Below are 19363 nucleotides of genomic sequence, written 5' to 3' on the forward strand. Positions count from 1 at the left end.
ATGTTCGTAAGCCTACTGAATGGCACAGCAATTTATGCATGACTCGAGGTACTCATTCTCACTGTGCCTGGCATCTGTCCCATGGCTGTCATGAGAGCTGACATCCATGTAGCTTGTGCTCAACACCCACCAGGTCCCATTAAAGGAAAGTGTGTGTATCTCTCTTTTATCGGAATGATATTTTGAAATTAGCCAAGAGAAATCAACAAGGCCACAAATTATGATTTCTTCCTCTCCTTTCTTTCGTGAAGTTAGTTTATCAGTACAACTTTGTGTATGAAATCAAGGAAGAAGTCTTAATCATTGTTCTGTCTTTCAATTTGCCACCATTTCCCAATTTACTGTTTGTTCTTTCCTACTTGACCAAAATTATTTTTTCCACTGACTCCTTGCCTAGGTTGTTGATACAATGCTGAAGCCTGGCTTTAGTCTTTGTCTGCTATCGTCGAAACCCTATACTACTACTGGTTCATTATTTTATGTTTACCAACTAAAACATTATAAAATGGAATGATTCATGTAACAGTATCCATGTGGTTACCTTAGCACTGTGATTCTGGCTAAGAATATAGCATGAAATTGCCCTGTCTAAACCTTCAGTGACTCTACAACTCAAGTGTCTTAGTTATTTGCCTCCTTACTGGGACACAATTTCAGACACCCATGACTTCAAGGAGAAGAGGTTGGTTTTGGCTCATGGTTTCAGCCCATGGTTGACTGACTTCAGGCACGAAGGACATGGTAGAAGAGTCATGACCACCATGAAACAGAGACGATAAGGAGTCAGGCAGAGAGAGCTGTCTTTCCAGGTCACATCCTGCGACTACCTTTGCTGTTCAGACCCCAGATTTTCAGCCACATTCATCGCTAAACCTTCACTGTATAAATCCACTCATGAACATTCCACCCCTATGACACAATCACCAAGGTCTCAGACATAGTACCAAGACAATCAGAAAGAGAATCAGTGGAATATAAAGGCTCGCAATGATCTAGCCCCTCTATACCAGCAGCTGATCCCCTGTCTTGGCAAAAGTACTCACATTCTGTCACTCTGGGGCAGTGTAGTGTGATGGACCAGGGCCCAGTCTCTAGAGTCAGGTAGAATACTCCAGCTTAGATCCAGCTTAGATCTGCTGTGATCTAGATGTGCAACTTTGGATTCATTATTGAGATGCTTCAGTATCTTTGCAAACTAGATGGGAAGAGCTAGGTGGGTAACTAGCTGATAAGAGTTTTGTAAAGTTAAATAGATCAATACATGCAAATGAACTTAATGCTCAGCACATACAGCTATGTAAGTGTATTATTGTTGCAAATTTTAACATCATTAACATCATTTCTTACATGCCTTGCTCATTTGGAGCTTTAGAAAAAGACCATTTTATTCCCTCTGAAACGTAACCACAGGGTACTGTTCGATACCAAACACTAACTTAATTGTCAGGCTTTTGGAAATATAACAGAACAATATGTTGGACACACCAAACAGAAGACAGTAGCTTAGAATGCTTGCCTTCCCCTCTACCCCTGGTGCACCTCAATCTATGGCACCTTGTGATTAAGCAGAGGGATAAGGAGGAGGAGACCCCAAAACCAAGCAAGCACATGCAAAACAAATTCTTAAGAAACCATTCTGTATGGCACAATTTATTAGAAATGCCTTTGACACCCCATGATGATGTAAATTAGCATCTGACTCTCCTTTGAACATTACAGCCTGAATTTCTTTCTATGTGCAACCTTTACCTGACAAATTTCCTTCATCTTTCAAGAGTCAGCTCCTAAGAAAATCATTCTGGGGAGTGACTGCTCCTCTACCTAGATGTAGAGCCCTGTGTCCTCATTGGGAGAATACCTCCAACTTGAATTTACTTTGTGTGCTGTGTTCTTTGTGTGTTTCCCTGTCAATAAATATTAGGGTTGGGTTTTTTATCCTCATAATCCAGCATGGTGGGAGTGGACATCGTCAACTAGCATTTGCTAAACTTCATTGTGAACCCTGAATTGTATTAAAGTAAGAAGTAGTTGCACAAAGCAGATTTTTTTTGCTTTTATTGCTATTTTTCAGCCTTTTTTTTTTTTTTTTTTTTTTTTTGAGCTGGGGATAAGACTCGTAACCTCACGCTTGCTAGGCAGGTGCTTAGGCACTGAGCTAAACCCCCCACCCTAAGGCTTTTTTCTTTTTTGTATTTTCAGAATTCCAAAGAAGGATTAACAATATCTACCAGTAATGGATATCATCAGCACAATTTTAATGATACTAAATCTATAAAATGTATATGAGCAAGGTGACATTTTTTTCTCCTCAAATATGTCTAATGGCTCTATTTCCATTAAAAATTTCTAGCATTATAGATAGATTTTATGAAAAAGACTGATTCAGGTAAGGAAATCTAAGAGATGTGCTTGAAAAATACACTGAATGTTTAAATTTTTAAAGATACTATTACAGTAAATGGGGGAACAAAAGAGGGGACAGGAGGAAAGAAGGGAAAGAATTGGGGATTTTAAAAAAGAAAAAAGTGGGGCTGGGGATTTAGCTCAGCGGCATAAACGCCTGCCTTGCAAGCAGGCAGTCGTGAGTTCGATCCCTGGTACCGATAAAAAGGAAAAAGAAAAAAAAAAAAAAACATTATGAAAAAAGAAAAAAGTAAAAGATTTAAACAGTACTGTTGTAAACGAGGGTGGGAAAAAGGTTGAAGAAAAGGGAGGGGCATGGGTAAAATACAGAAATTAAGATATACTTCATACAGGTACAAAGTCCCCATGACAAATGTGATCATAATGTGTGGCAAATGTATACTAATAAAAAACAAAGATTAAAAGATGCATTCCTGAGAATCACCCTCAAAGCTCATCTCTTCTATTTTATTTTTATTTAAAGAGAAAAAAAGAAAGGACATAAAAAAACAAAGCAGTAAAAGGGTACAAATAATACAGTATTTCAAGAAAAAAAATATACAGTAAGAAATCACCAGTTAATAGGTTACATATTATCTTCCCAGAAACAGTTGTCCAAATTACAAAATTAAAGCATATGAAGTGGACATTCATACAGTGAAATTGGAGACAGCTCCGTTCAATGATCCAACAAAAGCTCAGTAATATAGTTTTTCATCCTACGCACTCGAACGTACCTGCGGTTATATCCCTTAGTCCATCTTCCTTTCCTCTCTTTTTTACAATAACAATTAGACTTTTTGGGTCTAATTGTTATTGGGTCTTATTACTCCCACGGTTCTTATTACTTTTTTTGAAGAGAATAGAACCAAATGTGACTAAGCAAAACAGAGTCAATTAGAACAGAAGGGTGGGCATAGCATATGATGAAAAAATAGAATACCAGGTGATCAAAAGTGGTTACCATTGTGCCTCTTGCTATTTTTAAACTAAGTTGTCTATATCCTCAGATATAATAGAATTGATCAAAACAGTACAGAACAAGACCAATAAAACCTATGCTGAAGACATTGCAGGGACTTCAAAAAAAAGGATAATAGTCAAACCATAATGGGCATGATAGTATATCTTATTGCCTTCAAAGTGGTTGCCTATACCCTCACACTTGATACCATCAAACAAAATAGAATATAGAATAATCAGACAGAACAAGATGGGGAGAGCAATACTGGGGTTCAAATCAGGTTAATAGGAAAACAAAAAAGTAACTATAATATGCTCTGCTATTTTTAGTTTAGTTTAGTTTAGTTTTCCCTTAATTAAAAAAAGATAGAAAATAGATTAATTTAAAAAAAAAAAGAGGAGAGATTGAGATAAGAGAGGACATTGGTAACAGAACAACTCAGGGCAGAACCGAACCATTCAAGCATCATTGTGTTTCACCACCAGATAATCTAACATAATAGTAGTCACCATAGTGCCTCTTTCCTTGAATCACTTGAGTGTAACTTCATATGCTACAACATCAAGCATATCAAGACAGTGGTCTCTCCTATTTTGAACACATTGATCCCATTTTCCTTGCTGCTTTCTGCACTGGCTCTGGAATCTTCTTTCCTGAGGATCTTTAGCTGCACTATTTTGGCTGCCTCTATGTCTTGATTCTAAATTTCTCCCTTTCATAGTCATTTTGCCTTTGGCAAAGAGCCAGAAGTTACATCGATTCAGATTCCCTATATAGGGTAGAGGAGGACACATTACAATGACATTAATTAAATAATTTATTTTGGTGTTTTGAGACAGGGTATAACTATCAGTTCAGGCTGGATGCAAACTCACAATACTCCTGCCTCAGACTCCCTAGTGCTGGGATTACAGGTGTGCACCACCATGCCAGGCTTTTATACTTTTATTTGACAGAAATTATAAATTTTGTAAATCAATTCAGAACATTAAGACAGCTAAACACACAACTTCCATAACTGTTTCTGAAAGTGAAAAGAATGATGGGATACATGTTTGAACATAGTTTGAGGTGATCAATAGTAAAATGTCATCTACTATGAGAAATTTTTAAAATTTAAACACTCATTGCATGTTTTGACCACACACCTTCCATACAATGAGAATTTTGACATTTTTAAAGATCCAACTGTGAAAAGATAAAGCAACAGAATTCAATTATAGTGCTTCAAAAAATAAGAAACTTGTCGGAAATGGTGATTCATGCCTGTAATCTCAGCACTTGGGAGGCTGAGGCAGGAGGATTACCACAATATCAAGGCCAGCCTGGACTACATAATGAATTCTAGGGCCACCTGAATGACACAGTGAGACCTTCGGAAAAAAAAACTGATTGGTGACTAAATAAGTAAGATTTTATGTTCTCACCTGCGGTGCTGCTCATATTTTCAGTTTCACTAATGTCTCTCACTAATGCTTCTCTTCTTTGAGTCACCCTTGTGTGTGCCTCAATACTGAGTCTCAGACAACACGTGCTCACTACCTAGCTATACCTTCAAAATTTTAAAGATATGTCAGACTAACTCACTTATAGAAACATATTGAAAAAATTTTAAAGAACCAGCTAAGAAAACAGTTTAAATTTTCAAGAATCTGCCAATATGTTTTTCACCAGAGCTTCACGATTTCATTTTCCAACTAAAAGTGTCTGAGTTCCCCCTTTCCCACAGCCTCACAAACGTGTACGAATCTCTGTTTTTTAAATTGTAATGTTAGTAAAGCGTTCTTACACATGCTTGTGATTTGCATTTCTTTCAGCATCATTGATTTGTAAGATACTTTCACCTCCTTAAGACCATCTGCATCCCTTTCTTGGAAAAATGTCTATTCTGATGATTCTTTTATTTTAAATTTTCTGGTTTTTTTGGTCTTTTAATTATTGAGCTAAAAATTATTCACATAGCTTGAATCTTAGTCTTTCATTAATTATGTGATTTATGTCTGCAAGTTCATTCTTCTGTATCTGCATATTCAGTTTTCTCAGAATAATTTATTTAAAGATTCTTCTTCCTCTAGTGAATTGTCTTAATATGCTGGGTGATCAACACGCCCTTTTGAACCCATGGAAAAGACCAGTTTATTAAAGGATAATATATATAGAAACACAGCAGGTTAATTATAGCTAACAGAAAAAAATATATAAGGACCTAAATTATATTTATAACTTTCATACTCAGGAATTCAGAATGCTAGTTTGATTGCAAAAAAATGCAATGCACCCATGATAAATAAAAATGAGTATTTATTTATTGATATATTTAGCTGAGATATTTAATAAAAGATCATTGTAAGTCACGATAGAAGAATAAAGACAGTTGTAAAGAAGATGAGGAGGGATTTGTAATAGGCCCTAAGAGGCTGGACCTGCAGAAGTCCAAGTGTAAATAAAAGTGGTTCACAGTTGCCATCTCTGCCTTCATTTTATGTTTCCCTTGTCATCTAAAGACTTTGGGAGAGATCTCTGCTCAGGTGTACATATAGGTACATGAATCACTTAATTCCTGTGTTGCAAAATATGTTGGTCCTAAATTTACTTTGCCTATTTTATCCCCCCTGAAAACTGAAGACACCAAGATAAGAGGAACTGAAATGATTTTCAGAATTTTCTAGACACTGAATTGCCAAGGCCCAGTTTCTGACTTCTTGGGACCTACAAAAGTACTACATTTAATCACTTTTAATTTCATCAACTCACAGTTCATCCCATAATGAGATCACTTTGATGAAGCAAAATCAATCATTCCATGATGGGGACCAAGGCAGCCCCCCAATCCAAGGAAGAATAATCATCTCATGGGAGCCAAACTGCCTCTCAAGTTATGGGAATGGCTAACTGAAGTATTCACTTGCATGAGAAATGCCTGATTGATTGGTTTAGCAGGTTCTGGGTGTGTCTGGGTGACTGACTTTCTGAAGACAAGAGACCCACCCTAGATTAGTGGCACCATTAAGCTTGTAGTCTGAATGGAATAAAAAGGTAAAGAAGAAGGAAGCCTTTCTTCTGTGCCTTCAGAGCAGCTCCAGACCTTACTACCGCCTTTGGGCATTGATCTCCAGGTTTTCAGCACACACTTTTCTGCAGATTCCGTTTAGGAACATGCAGGGGACTCTGCAGTGAGTTCCAGGTCTTCAGATTTAACTGGAATCTCTTTCTCTTCCACATGCAGACAAGCCCTTTTGTACTCTTCCATATCTGACTGCAGATGACCATTGAAAATCCTTTATATATCCTTTAAAACAGAATATAGATTACATTTTATATTACAGCTGTTCCATTGATGATCTTGACAAAACCATAATTAGGATCATGTTGGAACAAATGGTCCATCTCAACAGACAGTGAAAGCAAGCTATAATCGAATCAACAGTCTCAGTGGTTTGTGGACTAGATCTGTGACATCAAATTTGCTGAAGGAGAAAACACGTAACATCTCAAACAACATGTACTAAAAGCATGGGCTATTAGCTGAGGTGATTACAGAGGAAGAAATGTAGAGAGAAGAGAGAAAAGGGGAAAATATAAGAAGCAAAACTAAATAAAAGTGTGGGACTTCTTACTCCAAGTGGACCTGCATGTGTAGCAGAGAAGGCCTTTTACTACCTTGTGTATCAGATGTTTTTTTTTTTCCCCTCTCCGACAAAATCACAAGTTTATCTGGGCATTTCACCACCAACAATGAGACTACACTGTGCAAGTTTCTTGCAAAGAAGTGTGGCCATGAGACTGGTTCTGGTGAAGGAGACGCAAATGCCCTGTGTGAAATTAACTATGCAATTACATAAACTGAGTGGGAAGTATTTAAAGATCTTCCGTAAGAAGGGATAGAACAAAGAACAAATGAGAGACCTAGAGAGAGGTAAGCAAGGTCTTCCAGTGATTCCCTTCTAACATGCACTGATTTGAACAGTTGTTCAAGACACCAACTATGTTCACAACAGCCAAGGAAGCCAGGAAAGTCCATGGGCTTAGTGATCTAATAAGAAAGACACACTGAGGAACATAGAGAGGGAAGAGTTTCCCACATTCCCTTCCCAGTTTTCAAGCAGGGAGCAAGGAGAGTGATCCTTCTGGCTTGGAGCAAAAAAAGGAAATTAAATCTAACTCTTAGGGTTGAACCCTAACATGGGACCTAAAATAAGATTAGTGCTTCTGTCATTTTTGTGATTTCTTTTCCATCATTCTTCTCTTCTGTTTGTCACTTAAAATTTTATATGTTTGAAATTTTAATCTTTAATATACTTTCCTCAGCTAATGATCTCTTTGTGGAACAGGGTGGTACCAATGAATGGATACAAATATTAACACAATAATTGCATTCTGATGTTAATAGATTGGTTGTACATAAATGATAGTCAATGATAAATAGAAATACAGATTCATAATCAATAAATTTTCTGGGAACTCTAAAGAAGGATGCAGAAAGTGACTGTAATTTGAATCTGAAATTATATTTAAAAATTAATCAGCCATCCAGAAGCTGAGGATATCAAAGAACAGGTAGAAACAGAAACATTATTTTTCTGTACAATGCTTTCTTATTTATTCTTCGTATCTGCCTAATAGGTTTTCTCTAAGGACCAAACAATAGAATGTAAGCAAAACATATTGAAAATTTTTATAAACTCCAATAGTATCACTGTTTCAAAAATGTTCCTTTACAAACAGTTTTATAGTGTGGGACAGAAAATGTGATCTTATTATTTTCTAGACACTATAACTATAAATTTTCGGGATGCTTTTACATAGAAGATATGTAATTATAATCAGTAAACATCTGGTTTAAATTTTGGTTTTTAATAAGATTTGAAAGTCTGTAGAATCTAGAATATGTGTAAACTACCTCCAAATATTTCACACTAGAAGTAATTGATGTGTTGGTTATGGATGATTGAATAGTGCTTTCTCTGAGTTGCTGTGGATTATTTGGTTATGTGCCCTTAAGACTGATAAATTAACTTGCCCTCTGACTGTATTCTTACTGGTACTAATAGATTTCACCTTGTTGATGGACATCTGTTGTAGTTAGGGGTTGTTCAGAAAACAATTAAAATTAGCACATGGGGCTTATAATATTGTTTTATGATGGTCACCCAGCGTTAACACAAGACAATGCAAGAAATCTTATCCACAACACTAAAGGCAGAATATGTAGCCAAGGGCTTGAATCCCACAGCAATGTCCCACATGAGTCCAGATAAAGACCCAGAGTTCATGACAATGCCTCCTACTAGTCCAGCTGGACGTTTAGAACCCACAAGAAGGACTCATACCACTCTCTTTTATGGATCTGTGCTGAGAAGACCCAAAGGTCAGCAATGGAAGCTAGGAAGTCTATGCCAGTGGGGTGAAGGAGCTGTGCTGGTGGGTTGAGGGTTCTATGCTGGAGCCAAGTCACACTCACAACAAAGACCAGGGCTTTCGTGAAAGCACCACAGCTGTTCTCAGTGACACAGAGGCCTTAAGCTCCCATAACAACAAGCACAGATGAGTACATGACAGGAAGCCAGCGTGACAAATTCATCCTGGAGACCAAGTAGTACACATTTTCTGCTCCAGAGCCAGGAAGCAACGCTCAATGTGAGGATCAGAGCTTCTCCAGGAGAATCTAATGGCTCAAACAGCAACATGTAGGAGAAGCCAAAATGCCTCAATGTCTCAACACCACAGTGTGTTAATACACCTCAATGCAATAGCTTCTCCTCAATATGTCTATTTATGCTGGCAACTTTCCTCAGGTGGAACATCTATGCTCAGTGCCATGCTGATATAATCCAGCTGGCATTAAGTTGACCACCAGTCTTTAATCCATAACAGTTTTCTCTTAAAAATAATTAATTTGAGTTGTATGACTTATCTGCAAAACATGTAAAATTATCCCCTTTATTTGTTGGGGATGCATCCAAAGTTTCGCATTAGGTGCTTGATTCCATAGGTAGTATCTAGCCCTGTATCTACCATGATTTTCCTGTGCACACAATACATTTGAGAAAGTTTAATTTATACATTGGTCCCAATAGGAGACTCAGAACAATAACTAATGATGAAGTAGGACAACTATAACAATATTCTCTTTGCTTTACCATGAGTCTGATAATGGGTAGGTCTACTGAGTCCCTAATGAGAGGATGGTGTATACAGTAAAAGTGTGCTGGGAGAAGGGAGATTCAAGTTTCAGGCAAGACACTGTGTGACAGAGTGCGATTCCATCACCTCTTGGAAGAGGGACATGAGGTAGAAAACATGAGTTGTGTATTCCTGTGATTTTTCTTTTGAAATTTTCAGATTTGGGAATTATATGTAATTGAACTCATACCAAACAGGTGGGGTACAGAGTTCTTGTTTTGTTTTTGTTTTGAATTTAGCTGTTTTAAAGACTTTTTTTTGCTTCTTTCTTTTGCTTAGAGCCTTATGATTATAAAGGCTCTTGTAAAATCAACTGCCAGATCTAAATATCAGATTGTTGATTTGAGCAAGGACACGAGCCAGTCTGTACACCATCTACCTGTTGACTAATGCAGTCCATTTGATCATTAGAAAAAGAAACCCTTTAGGGCAAAACCATGGCCCTAGAGTCAGACTGAAAAAGAAAAGAAAAAGGAACACTTCTAGCATTGTTGGTGGGAATTTAAACTACTACAACGATTATGAAAATCAATATGGGATTTTTCAACAAACTAAAACTGAATTCCATTCAACCTCAGCTATTTCCCTTCTAGGTATCATCTTGAAAGAAGTAAAGACATCATATTACAGTGATCCATGCACCCCTATGTTATATAGCAGCAAATTCCTGATAGCTAAATCTTGGAAACATCCTGTATGTACACTGACAGATGGATAGATAAGCAAAATGTATCGTTTACACATAATGGAAACTACTCTGCTCTAAAGAAGGATGAACTTGAGTCATTTGTAGGAAAATGGTTACACCTTGAGATTTCAATGTTAAGTAAAATAAATCAGAAAAACAGCTCAACTATCATATGGTTTCTGTGAGAAACCCAAAATGTAAAGAACAAAATAAAAGATAGGTAATAGGAAACTGAAATAGACCTTTTACAAATGGGAAGAGATGGAGGGGTCAGGCTGGGAAGTGGAAGAGAATGGAAAATTGGAAATATGTTCTGAATCTGTAGGAACTCCTTGCAAGGGATGTGATCAGTATTTTTTGGAAATAAATACTAATAGAAAATGAAAAATTTAAATAATATTTTAAAAGAATAAGAAAACCCTACTGTAAGCCAAGTGACACCTGATGTGGCATGTAAGCAGGAGGTGTGTGGTAGCCACCAGCAGATTAGTAAAACTCTGGGCTCCTGTGGGTGATTGACAGGTAGGCCACAAATTTAGGAGGGAAGACACATCATAGATAGGTAAAAAGGGAAAGTAGAAGAAAATGTTCTCTTTGTTTCTCTGGAAGAGCTCCAGTGTTCACCATTGCGTTTGGACACATCTCCAGTTCCTTCGGAATTCCAATGGAAGTTTTTCAGCTTTGTAACATGTACTTACATGAGACTGCAGTGAGTTCCAGGCCTTTGAGGTTCCACAGATGGCCTCTTAGCATCCTTTCAATCCTGATTTTGCAGGCAGCCATTGTAAGCCTACTTGGAAATTCTTCATATGTTGTACATTACATGCTAATCTCTTTTTCTAGCAAACCTATGTTAGAGCCATAAATCTCTAGCAAACCAATAATCAACACTAAAACTAATCAGTTCTCCTCTCCTGCACTGTTGGTGGGAGTATAGACTGGTGTAACCATTGTGGAGGTCAGTCTGGAGATTTCTCAGAAAGCTGAATTGGAAGTCCCATTTGATCCAGGTATTCTACTTCTAGGCGTATTCCCAGAAGAACTAAAAATATCATACCACAGTGATATATGTTCACCCATGTTTATAGTAGCACAATTTGTAATAGGCGGATCTTGGAAACAACCTAAGTATCTAACAACTGAGGAATGGATAAAAGAGTTGTGATATTTTTATACAATGGAGTACTACTCAGCTATAAAGAATGATCACATTGAGATATTTAGAAATAAATGGACAAAGCTTGAGACATACTCACAAGTGAAATAAATCAGACTCACATGTATAAATACCGAATAGTTTCCCTAGTGTAAGAAATGGTAAGAGTACATAAAAGTATGTGGTAATCATGATTCCCCATTACATTGCATTGAAGCCTTATAATGTTTCCATTCATTATTTGGAATGGTTTTATCCTGGATTGTTTGATTTTATTATGTGTGATGGTATGAACAGCTATTTTGAAGAAAACAAGACATTATAATAGCCAGTGCTGATTTAATATCATCTTGTTTTGAAGTCCTACCGTCTTATTTTGTTCATCTGTTTCCATTGGTTCTATCATGTTGGGTCTTGTTGGATTTTATTATGTGTGGTAGAATAAACAAATTTTTTATGGACAATGAGAAAATATAGTAACCATTGTTCATTTTCTGTTATTTGGTTCTGAATGCCCTGTAATATTTTCATTCTTTTTAATGGTTTTATACTATTTTTGTTATGTTTGATACTATTGTGTATAAAGGTATGCTCAACTATTTCAAGGGAAGAGACTTTATGGTAGCTACTGTTATATTGGGTTGTCATGTGATAAATACTGTGTTGCTTAAATTGTTCTGCCCTGAAAAAAAAATAAAACTAATCAGTTCACCTTATTCACAGAGAATCAAATCTATACAGAGTTAGTTTTGCTGGAATGCAACATTTCAGATTGTGAGAGTTGAGAAAAACCACACAATGCCCAAGCTAAGTGCACAGCTGACACTGAAGCACTCCTAGGACTCTGAGTTGATGCATAAAAGTATTTCATACAAAATGTAGTGAAGGAAACTCTAGGAGCACTCAAATTCTGTTAGAGATGTTATAATATCTCAGTCACAAAGTGAGAATTAAAAATAAAGCAAAGAAGCAAGCAAGAAAGACAATTTTATATACTTGGTATATATCTTGACCACATTGAGGAAAATTACATAAATATTATTTGACCAAAAGAAGGGAATATAACATGAAATATACAAAGCACTGGATGTAGGTGGCCAGTTCTGCTATATAAAATCACTTTCCATTTGGCTATTTGTATCCTATGTAGTTGATTTGGGATATACACATATGTGTGTCCACATATTTTAATGGTGCATCAACACCCTTTAATCTCATCTGGTTGATTTTTTTAACCTGTCACACATAAGTGTATTTACCTATGTGTTCAGTCATTTAAATGATTGCAGTCAAGGTTTGGTGCCCTGTATAGCATTGTACATGGTACAGATCTTTTGAGAATAGTCATTATTTTATCATTGGGAAGTAATAATGGTCACCTCATTGACTAAATTATGAATCTGGTTGAGCAAAAATCTTTCTCCTGAGTCAGTTGCATAGAAAAATAGGTCTATTAGAGTTAGTTAATAGCTGAAAGAATCAGAGATCAAGGACATTAGAACAGGTCAGACAAAACCAAAGATGCTCTTGGGTGACAGGAGACGACTTGAGGTGAATAAGAACAGATCTGAGAATTCTCCCCTCACCAAGGACAAAATGTGGCCTGGGCTGGCACTTAGTGGAAAATATGCCTCTTGGCTATGATTTAAATTTCTGGAGCAGATGGAAACTTGTGGGAACAACATGTTAGAGAAATTGAAGGGCAGAATCAGGTGAAAGAGTAAATGATTCACCCACTAAAATTAAGACTAGATAAAGTGAATAATCTCTCTGTAAAGGCAAATGACATAAAATGTGTTAGGTTCAAATAGCACAAAGGAAATCAAGTTCAGTATAAAGGAAAAGGAGCACAATGGTTTAGGAAAATAGGCAGAATAGGCATGAGTTCAAATTTCAGGTTTTTTACTATTTTATTTACTAACCACTTTACCCATGTAATCTTTCTCATAGGATTATAGACACCTGTATATTTGTGTGAAAATAGTTCTAGCTTAGATAGTTAATGAATGCAAAATATTGCAATTTATGTGTATGCTTCCCTCTATGACTTATTTGCACAGATCTGAAACTTTGTAAAAGTTCAAATTAGAGCAGATCATGGCCTAAAAATTTCAAGTCAGAAATATGAAGTTACAAAACTGGGTCAAGAGAAAAACGCTAGAGTGGAATGACTGTAATGAGACCCAAAAACCCAATTACAGCCCAAAGTTTTGGACTGCACAATCCAATTAGAAGTGAAGATGAAATTAACAACATGTATATTTTCTTACATTCACGCAGTGCTTTCTTATCAATTACAACTCTTAAATTTTACAAACAAAAATTCCCATTTCACAGCGGAGGAGTTTAGGGAAAATAAAATAACTTTCTTCATATTAAGAAGCATCAAGATTTTGGTTATGTTTTATCAGGTAAATAATGTAGAGTTTTTTATTTATTACGTGATATAAAAATGATAGTAATGACTAAGACAGATTGAGTACCTCCCTCTCTTTTGTAGTTTGGTGATACGAAAAATAAGCATGTAATTATTTGAATAAGTAGTGCCACTTACTTACTATCAAGTGTAGATGAAATTCATTGGGAGAGGAATTTTTGCATGATGATTCATCTTGATTATCAGCTTGCTCACCCAGGAAATTAGCAAAGCACCCTTCTGCATATGTCTGCAAAGTGGTATGACCTTAAGAAGCCTGTCTGGTCCCTTGAATCTCTTTGCTCAGTGTTTGTCCTGCTGTTTGCCCCCAGACTTGCATGAGTTGAGTAGATTTCTTCCATCATATCATGATGTGTCTTGGAGTCAGAAGACCATGGACTGAAACCTCTAATACTGTAAACCAAAATAAACCTTGCTTTCCTTTAAATTATTAATGTTGCCGTTTTTGTTCCAGAAATAGAAATGGGATTAACACAGTTAGAAAGGGGTCTAGTTCCAATTTTTCTTACTGGTTAGGAATGAGTCTAATTTTATGCTTTGTTAAGTCTCTGAAAAGTTGATTGTAAAGGGAAGCCTTTCTTTTTCCTACTCTGGAGCTACAAAATAATTTTAGGAACCATCCGAAAAACTTCCAGTCAGAATTCTTCATCAATAAATATTTTTTAATAAGTTATTTGAAGTTCCCTGGAGGTTTTTTGTCTGTAAAAATGTAAAGTTTGAGAATGCCTTGTATATTTAGCAGTAGAAAGTTTAGGTATAAGTAAAATGTATAAGTCTGTAGGGCAGGTTAACCTACATTTAATGTGCTAAAGATCTTAAAGAACAGAATGGGAAGCTTAGGTCTTCAACATCTCAGCTCTCGGCTGAAATAACAGACACTTTCTGTTACAGCGCTGATATGTCTTCTAAGGGATATATCTATATATATCTTCTAAGGTAAATATTTCAGGAAACTAAATCCAAACTGTTACCCAACAAGTTTCTGAATTTCAAAACAAATTGAAATCATAGTTTCCTTGGATCTCTCACATTAATTCCTGTAACGATCAAAACTGTAAGAATTGATATAACAATTGTGAAACTTCCAAAAACCATATGGGAACCAAAAGCCCTTTTTTCCCATCTGAAAAGATTTGCTTCTATTAGATCAAGGTCTTATAATAACAGCAATACATAATCTTGCCAGAAACACAAGGATACCTTGATTCATAAATTTAATTATTTCCATGATTCTGGGGAACATGGTCAGGACCATATTTGTCACAATCCAGAGTTCAAGAACAGAAGCAGAATTCTGCCAAACACTTCTGTTTGCAAATCAAACTGTTCTCCAACAGAAGCATAGGCAAGTGGAATCTAAGACCCAGGTACAGATATCTGATTGAAGCCCAAAGTAAGATTCAAATCACAGGAGATCCAAAGGAGAACAGACACCAATTTTGGGAAGAATCATTGTTCATACAAAATATATCAACTCACACATATGGAACACTGGGGAATATGTATTTGAATGGATGTCAAGCCATTTGATTAGATGATGAGAAATATACATTTGGACCAACATCAACTAATGGGGGTCCAGTAACCAAAGGTTTGCACTCAAAGTTAATGGCAGCAGCTTGGGTGAAACCTAGATCCAAGAGTAGCATGTCTTCTCCATTGTCAGTGCAAGCAACAGAACAAGAGCAGCCATTTCTCTTTATCTGGGTGACCTTGACTGATACCTTGTCCTCATCCTTCCTTCTTCAATACCAGCTGCACAGGGCCAGGAGATCTCAGGAAATGTAAGTGCCATGGATTCTGTCACAGCTGTCCTCCCCCTACCCCTTCCTGCTTTAGGCTAGTTCAGTTCTTTAGCTCATTTGCTAAGTCGCCACTTAAGCATAGGAGCGAGCAGTGGACCTACATTTCTTTAAGAGATACTTACAGTTGTCAGCACCCTCCATTTCCTGGAGGTGTGAAAACGGTTTTGATATTTCATCAGAGCACTTTATTTAAAGGAGTCTTTGGAAGGATGTGAAGATCTTCCTCACAAATGGTGGTTTGGATCTAGGAAATTTTCTTTCAAATTATTCTGCAGACAGTCCCTGGTTTAAGATGGTTCAGCTAATAATTTTCTGACGTTAGCATACGAGACAGTAATACACGTATTCGATAAAAACTGTACTTTGGATTTTACATTTTGAACTGTTCGTAGGCTAGTAATGTTCTGTACAATATTCTTGGCCAACTTCAGCTTCTGGTCACCTACATAATTGTGGTGGTAAACAACGGACACCCAAAGAAGTACTGTGTCAGTAAATTGAGGTGCTGGGGAGCACAGGTACACTAAATGCATTTCAACTGCTATTTTTAAACTGAGGTAGGTTTATTGGGGCACAACTGCATTGAGGAATGCCTGTGTTTTCATTTCTCTCGTTTTTTTCTGTGTTTACAGTATGCCAAATAGCATCATGACGGGTCTGTTGTACACCTTTAACTGTCTGGCATTCTCAGTAAGACAAGACACTCGGTGAGATGCAACATTTTGACCAAATGCAAATAAGAAATAAGATCTTGTTTAACCAAACAGGATTTTCTATGGAAAATAACTTCTATCCTTAGCCAAAGGCCGAGAGCTTATGGCTATACTTACCACTGACAGCGGTATGAATCAAAACTCCAGACTTTACTAAACTTTTTGACAAGAGCCTGAGGAATAGAGAAGGTTCTAACTGTGCAGATAACATAGTCAAGACAAGATCTCTAAACCTGCATTCATGCTGTGACAAATTCTGTGCTGAGTAGGATTAGAGAAAAAGAAAGCATTTAGAATTAAATAAATTTTACGTGACATGATGACATAGAATTTATAATTTCTCCTTATATCGACTTTAATTCACTTATTTATTTTGACGCTCTTCTCTGCTTCTTGCTATATCTTTTCCTCCAAATAAGTTTGCGTAGTGTGACAGCCAGATACAAAGAATTGCAAATTATATATGCAAGACACATTTATCTGTGATTGTTATCCACACCACATGAAGCGGCATGGATTTATGGAGAAATGATGGAATTAGGAAAACAGTTCACTACTCTTTAGCTCTGCTTACCTCAGGCTAGTTTCTCTATCTTTAAACTTCTGTTTTGATGTCTGTAAAATGAGGATAACACACTACAGGTTATACTGAGATTAAATATGACAGGTGGGATAAAGCATTAATATTAATACAGAACTAATTAATTACCCTAGGCAATGTAACCTTTGGAATTTGTTTGCTTACCAGAAACATAGGAACAGCCCCTCATTCAGAGTGTTGTTGTTACAATTAGATTTAATATGGCCAGCACACTCTCTGCTCACTGTTGGAAGTGCAAAATTGAGAAAACAGACTGTCCACATCATCATCCAACTAATGTATCTTTAGCAAAGTAAAGCAAGCGAGCATTTCAGCCCAAAGAAGCTTATTTTTGTTAGCTGTATTTCCAGATAATAAGACTTAACTGCCATTACTAACAGTATAGAATGATGATCCTACCAGCAATGAAAGCAAAGGTTGCATGAGGAGAGTCCCTAAAATGAGAAAAGCCCTAACACATGTCTCTTGGGAGTTGTGAAAAAAAAAATAGTTTATTTTCCTTTTATGAGTTTGTTAGGAGATAACATTTTAAAACTACAGGGGGTATTTTTGACATTTAGGTTATGCAAGAGAACACAGTCTATCTTCAGAGATTTTTAACTTTAGATCCAAGAAGATTTTGTTAATCACTTGGAAAATAACCAAGATTTGTAAGCAGAAATTCATCTCCAATTATTCAGAAAATTGCGAAATTTTAGTTGTTATAAATGTTGCAAGTCAAAGGTAAAAGTAAATTTCTACAAGTCCATACTGAGATGAGAAATGACTGAATAAACAAACAAGTGGGAGAGAATAGATAAATATCTTACAGGAGATAATTCTAAACTAATGTGTTATTTAATGTTAGGCTAAACAAAGGTGCAACTGGGACCACTGAGGCATGCAAAGTTGAAGCAATGTGCAATGACTTTATTGCTGACCAGACCAGGTGTGGTCAGGACAAGGGCAAAAAGACCAGTGGCCCTGAGCAAGGGATACTGGGCAGTTTAGGTAGGGGAGGAAGGCATTGCTGAGGGGGTTGCAAAATTTTATGTAGCTGAATAGGAGGTCTAAGGCTAGGTGACAGACAGGGCTGGGCAGGCACAGCATGTTTCTTGTGATTTTTTTTTTTTTTTTTTTTAACTAGCTCTTTGCAGGCTGAGCTGTGCAGGGACAGCTGCTGGCTTCCTGTTGAAGGCTCCCCCTAGGTGTGAAAATAGATCTATTTGGGGAAGGTTTTTTTTTTTTTTTTTTTTCCTAGTTGGGTGGGGTCTGGTTCAGTGACCTGACACTTAGGATCAGGCATAGGAACCATAATCAAGGTTAACATCAATAGTAACCAGTTACATCAAGGGTCAAGGGCCTGAGTCCTTGGTACACCGGGACAAGAATGAAACTTAGCTTTTAAGACCCCCCAACAGACACTGAAGCACTCTACTCCAGTTATAAGAAAAACATCAGACAAATCTTAGGACATTTAATGTAATATCTGATATCTGCAAATTAGCAATAAGTTAACCCTAATCAAAGGAACTATGAAACTGTCACAATGAAGAATCCTAAACAGACATGATTACCATATACGTTGTGATATCTTAGAATGGATTCAATACAGAACATTGGGTAAAAGGAAGGAAATGTAGAATAAAATGTGGGCTGTTATGAATAATGATATTACACTATCAATAACAATGAATGTGACAAATCACCTCATTAATATAATAAGCTAATAATAGGGAAAATCTAGGATAGTGAAAAAGAATTCACCACTATTGTCATACTATTATTAGAAAACTAAAGATTTTAAAACAATGGAGATATTAAAAATAAAAATGATTATAAATGAAGGATATATATATATATATATATATATATATATATATATTGTTTTTTTGTGTGTGTGTGTGTGTCTTTTTCGTTTTTATCGGTACCAGGGTTCGAACTCACGACTGCCTGCTTGCAAGGCAGGCGCTTATGCCGCTGAGCTAAATCCCCAGCCTCAAAGGATATATTTGTTAACAGGAAAATAAAAACGATTAAGAATAACATTCATTAATAGGAAAATACTAAATTTTGGAGTGTTAAAGACTGATATAATATGATTTATGAAATTATGGATGGGAAGATCTGTCGAAGATCTGTTATTGATCTGTTATGCCCTCTAATACAGAAAGGATAGGTATACATGTAAAGATTCACACATGTGCAGAATCTCTAAACAGTTTATGGGAACGTTTATTTTGCACGATGTAATGAACAGATACTCTGAAGAAGAAACACTAAGATACCCAGTGCTAATTCTGTAGCATTATGATATAAAATCTAGCAATACTATTATCCACTGTTCAGAGAGATATTAGTCTAGTCTCATACGATTAATTTCAGCATACGTAAAGATACGGACAACTATTTGGAAGAGAGTAAGGGACATAAT

Source organism: Cavia porcellus, unplaced genomic scaffold (genome assembly GCF_034190915.1).
Source record: "Cavia porcellus strain 051 isolate PalLab524CR breed Dunkin Hartley unplaced genomic scaffold, mCavPor4.1 scaffold_8, whole genome shotgun sequence".
Classification (NCBI taxonomy): Eukaryota; Metazoa; Chordata; class Mammalia; order Rodentia; family Caviidae; genus Cavia; species Cavia porcellus.